Source organism: Rattus norvegicus, chromosome 3 (genome assembly GCF_021556685.1).
Source record: "Rattus norvegicus strain SHRSP/BbbUtx chromosome 3, alternate assembly SHRSP_T2T, whole genome shotgun sequence".
Taxonomy (NCBI): Eukaryota; Metazoa; Chordata; class Mammalia; order Rodentia; family Muridae; genus Rattus; species Rattus norvegicus.
The window spans coordinates 71,144,394-71,150,251 of record NC_141536.1 but is presented as its reverse complement, the minus strand read 5'-3'; the positions used below and the strand labels follow the sequence as shown (position 1 = coordinate 71,150,251).

General features: G+C 37.5%; 1 pseudogene; it reads right to left on the bottom strand.

Moving 5' to 3' along the window:
• Window positions 1–285: 285 nt before the first annotated feature.
• Window positions 286–3,399, bottom strand: Hspa9-ps1 (heat shock protein family A (Hsp70) member 9, pseudogene 1; annotated as a pseudogene).
• Window positions 3,400–5,858: the final 2,459 nt, after the last annotated feature.

Genomic DNA, 5,858 nt, shown 5'->3' with positions numbered 1-5,858 from the left:
CTATTCCTCTTGGGTGTATTTGCTTCTTTTGTTTTAGAGATTATTTTTTTATGTTTATGCCAGTATTTTATTTAGACAGGGTGTCTCATTGTGTAGCCCCGCCTGGCTTCACACTGCTTCCTGAGTGGGCTTCCACATCCAGCATACATGCCAACATGTTATTAGTTCCTCCTCATGTTTAATTTGTTCAACCTTTTAGCCAATGTTCAGGTTTTACCTCTATTTACAAACCTGATGGTACAGTCATAGTCCTTGAGCTACTACCATTCTCAAAGGAGATCAAGAGGCTTTCAGAATTTTATTTTAAAAAAATGATCCAGAATGGATGAAAAAGGAACAATCATCAAGAATATAGATGTCAGACATCGGCCACCCAAGAGGGTAGCTGGAGAAGTATGCCTTAGGCCCATGAGAGGCTTGTATAATTCTCGATAGAACACTTTAAGTTATGGCTAACACAGCTGTTATCCATTGACCTATCTTCTGCACCTATAGAACATGGCACAGAGAGTTTAGTCTTGCAAGGCATCAGTTGAAGGAGCAAATGTACACACAGGTCACTTATAGCAGTGCTCTTGGTCAACAAGCATCTGCATATGATCTCAATTCAAGGTCCATGATAGATTACCTCTACTGCATGTGAAATGGGCTTCCATCTTGAAAATGTAGCTACTTCAGCACAAACCAGATTTACCTAATAATGATTGGTACACAGCCCCATCCCACCCCTTTACGTGCAGCTGAAAACAGCAGGCTAGTTACATAACAGTGAACTGCTATTGCTGACTTTATTACCATTAAATGAGTTATAGCTATTGTCACTGGATTTATATATTAAGGAAATTATATATAGAATACTGCAAAGATACATTAAAAAGACTGAAGTTTGCCCCTTTTCTGTTCAGGAAGTTCCTTTACTCCCAAGCTTCATAGTATGTTGTCCTGGCTCCACAATGCACTGCCACTCTTACTGTTTCTCTTCCTTCTGATCTTCCTTCTGTTCCCCAGTGCTAGAACTTCCAGAACCTTCCCGTTCAGATGCCATCTTTTAATATGCCATTTCTAAGAGTTTCAATGATGCCTTCTGAAGGGAAGATGCCGCCTGCCTAATGTTTTCTCCTGTTTCACTGTCCTTTCGAGCAAGGAGTTCTCTCATTTTGGAAGTCTCTTCCTTTAGCTTGTTGCACTCATTAGCAGGCTTCGTTTCTGTGTCATGAATAATTCCTTCAGCCATATTAACTGCTTCAACACGTTCCTTCTTTCTCCGGTCTTCTTCAGCATACTTCTCTGCATTTTAAACCATATTTTCAATATCATCTTTGCTTAATCCACCAGAAGACTGGATTACAATCTGTTGCTCTCGTCCTGTCCCTTTATCTTTGGCAGAAATGTGCACAATCCCATTTGCATCGATGTCAAATGGAACTTCAATCTGAGGCACTCCATGAGGGGCTGGGAGAATTCCAATCAAAGTGAACTGGCCTAAAAGTTTGTTGTCTCCGGCCATCTCTCTTTCCCCTGACACACTTTAATCTCTACTTGAGTTTGTCCATCAGCAGCAGTAGAAAACACCTGGCTCATTTTGGTTGAAATAGTGGTGTTCCTATTAATAAGCTTGGTAAAAACACCTCCCAGTGTCTCAATACCTAGAGAGAGGGGAGTGACATCCAAGAGTAGCACATCTGTAACATCACCAGCCAACACACCCCCTTGAATGGCAGTTCCAATGGCTACAGCCTCATCAGGATTAACAGCTTTACTCAGGGCTCTGCCACAAAGATCTTGCACAGTCTGCTGAACCTGGGGCATCCTTGTCATGCCACCATCCAGAATCACTTCTCCTATGTCACTCTTGCTGACTTCTGCATCCTGCATAGCTTTCTGACACGGAGCAATAATTCTCTTGATTAGATCTGTGACAATGCCTTCAAACTGAGCTCGAGTCAACTTCATATTCAAATGCTTTGGTCCAGAAGCATCCATTGCATCCATTGTAAGGTATGGCAAGTTGATGTCAGTCTGTACAGATGAGGAGAGCTCACATTTAGCCTTCTCAGCAGCTTCCCGAACTCTCTGAAGTGCCATGTTGTCTTTGATCAAATCAACCCCTGTCTCCCTCTTGAACTCCTTGAAAATGTGCCGTAACAAACCTTGGTTAAAGTCTTCACCTCCTAAGAAAGTGTCCCCATTGGTGGATTTCACTTCAAACACTCCTTTCTGAATTTCTAGGATAGAAATATCAAAGGTTCCTCCATCGAAATCATACACAGCAATGACTTTATCTTCGGATTTGTCCAGACCGTGAGCCAGAGCAGCAGCTGTAGGCTCGTTGATCACTCGGAGCATGTTTAGCCCAGATATCTGGCCAGCATCCTTAGTGGCCTGTCACTGTGAGTCAAGCAGCTATTGTATGCTCTCTCCAGTTTCATTTTGGAGGCACTCACAGCTGTGTGTTTTCCTCCTTAGTACTGCTTTCTTTGTATCTCATAATTTTGGGTATGTTGTGACTTCATTATCATTAAACTCTAAAAAGTTTTTAATTTCTTTCTTCATTTCTATCTTGACCAAGTTATCATTGAATTGAGTGTTGTTCAGCTTTCATGTGAATGTGGGCTTTGTGTCATTTTTTTTTTTTTTTGTTATTGAAGGCAAGCCGTTGCCCATGGTGATCTGATAGGATGCATGGGTTTATTTCAGCATTCTTGTATCTGTTGAGGCCTTTTTTGTGACCAATTATAGCATCGGTTTTGGAGAAGATACCATGAGGTGCTGAGAAAAAGGTATATTCTTTTGTTTTAGGATGAAATATTCCATAGATATCTGTTAAAGCCATTTGGTTCACAACTTCTGTTAGTTTCTCTGTGTCTGTATTTAATTTCTATTTCCATGATCTGTCCATTGCTAAGATTGGGGTATTGAAATTACCTACTACTATTGTGTGAGGTGCAGTGTATTATTTGAGCTTTAGTAATGTTTCCTTTATCAATGTAGGGGCCTTGCATGTTGATCATATATAATCAGGATTGAAAATTCATCCTGGTAGATTTTTTCTTTGGTGAATATGAAGTGTCTTCTTTATTTTTGATAAGTTTTGATGGAAAATATATAACATTTATGTTTGTACCAATCTACATTTTTTATTCACTGGAGGGAATTTCTCAACATAAATATCGCTACTGAATTGAATGTTGAATTTACTGAATTTTACAGTATAATTTAAAAATTATTCAATTTTAAGGAATTGGAATTAAATAGGAAAATTAATGAAGACATTATTCATATTCAAGAAGAAAAGCAAGCAAGCTAGTCATCACATATTTTGGAAGACAGTTAATATTTTAAAAAATAGTAGCAGGGAATAGATGTGGAATGATATTTGCCTACGTGTGGAGTAGGCATTCAGTTAACATATATATACTGAAAGGAAATATTTATGTATTCCTAGTGAGTTGAATGTAAAGTTCTATTTTTTAATTTAAAGAGATTTTATTTCTATCTGTATTTGAGACGAGGTTTCTTTATGTAGCCCAGGTTGTCCTGGAACTGGATATATTGATAATTCTTGACCTTAAACTCACAGAATCCCACCTGCCTCTTATTTCCTGGGTTTAAAGGTGTGTACCTTTATATTTTTTCTTTTATTTGCTCCTTTGCATATTATTGTTCCCCCTTCTAAGAAGCTCTGAAGCAGTCAAATTTAGGTGTTACTTCTTCAGCTTCATGTGTTTGGTGAATTGTATCTTGAATATTTCAAGCGTTTGGGCTAATATTAACTTATCAGTGAGTACATGCCATGTATGTACTTTTGTGATTGGGTTACCTCACACAGTACGATATTTTTTAGTTCCTTCCACTTGCCTAAGAATTTCATGAAGTCATTGTTTTTAATACCTGAGTAGTATTCCATTGTGTAAATTTTCCACAGTTTCTTTATCCATTCCTCTGTTCAAGGACATCTGGGTTCTTTCCTGGCTATTATAAATAAGGCTGCTATGAACATAGTGGAACATGTGTCCTTGTTATATGTTGGAGCTTCTTTCAGGTATATGTGCAGGAGTGGTATAGTTGGGTGTACAGGTAGTATTTTGTCCAATTTTCTGAAGAACTGCCAGACTACTTTCCAGAGCAGTTATACCAGCTTCCACTCTAACCAACAATGGAGGAGTGTTCCTCTTTATCCAGAACCTTGCTAGTATTTTCTGTCACGAGTTTTTGTCCATTTTGCTTGACGTGAGGTGGAATCACAGAGTTGTTTTGATTTACATTTCCCTGATGACTAAGGGTGTTGAACAATTTTTTAGGTATTTCTGAGCCGTTCCATATTCCTCAGTTGAGAATTCTTTGCTTAACTCTGTAACCCCCTTTTTTAATAGGATTATTTGATTCTCTGGAGTCTAACCTTTAGAGTTCTTTATATGTATATATTGGACATTAGCCCTCTATCAGATGTAGGATAAAGAACTTTTCCCAATCTGTTGGTTGCCATTTTGTCCTAATGACAGTGTCCTTGGCTTAAAGAACCCTGCAGTTTTATGAGGTTCCATTTGTGGATTCTTGATCTTAGAACACAAGCTTTTGTTATTCTGTTCAGGAAATTTGCCTTGAGTGCCCATAAGTGTAATTTGTCTGTTGTTCTCTTTCTTTGTTGGATCTTTGTGTGTTTTAGGTATAAGCATAATTGTGACTTCATAGAAGGAATTGGTAGGTTTTTGTTTTGTTTCTATTTTGTGGAATAACTTGTAGAGTATTGGTATCAGGTTTTCTATGAAGGTGTGATAGAATTCAACACAAAACCCATCTGGTCCTGGACTCTTTTTGGTTGGGAGACTTTTAATGACTGCTTCTATTTCTTTAGGAGTTATGTGATTGTTTAGATTTTTTATCTGATCCCGAATTAACTTTTATACCTGGTATCTGTCTAGAAAATTGTCCATTTTATCCAGATTTTCCAGTTTTGTTGAGTATAGGTTTTTGTAGTAGGAACTGATGATTTCTTGGATACACTCAGTTTCTCTTGTTATGTCTCCCTTTTCATTTCTGATTTTAATTTGTTGCCTGTCTCTGTGTCCTCTGGTTAGTCTTTCTAAGGGTTTATCCATCTTGTGATTTAGTCAAATGAAAAGCTCCTGGATTTGTTGATTCTTTGTATAGTTCATTTGTTTCTATTTGGTTGATTTCAGCCCTTATTTTGAAAATTTCCTGCCTTCTACTCCTCTTTGGTGTATTTCCTTCTTTTTGTTCTGGAGCTTGCAGGTGTGCTCTCAAGCTCCTAGTGTATGCTCTCTCTTTCTCAGGTTCTTTTTGGAGGTGCTTAGAGCTATGAGTTTTCCTCTTAGTACTGTTTTCATTGTATCCCATAAGTTTGGGCATATTGTACCTTAATTCTCATTAAATTCTAAAAAGTCTTTCTTTCTTTTTTTCTTGACCAAATTATTATTGAGTAGAGTGCTGTTCAGTGTATGTGGGCTTTGTGTCATTTTTGTTGGTATTGAAGGCAAACCTTTATCCATAGTAATATGATAAGATGCATGGTATTATTTCTATCTTCTTATATCTGTTGAGGCCTGTTTTATGACCAATCATATTGTCAATTTTGGAGATGGTATGATGAGAGTCTAAGAAGAAAGTATATTCTTTTGTGTTAGGATAAAATGTTCTACACATATATGTGAAATCTATTTGGTACATAATTTCTATTAGGTTTACTATATGTCTGTTTAGTTTCTGTTTACAGGATCTTTCCATTGATGAAAGTGGGGTTTTGAAGTCTCATACTATTGTTCTATGAGGTGCAATGTGTGCTTTGAGCTTTACTAATATTTCTTTTATGAATGTGGGTGCACTTGTATTTGGAGAAT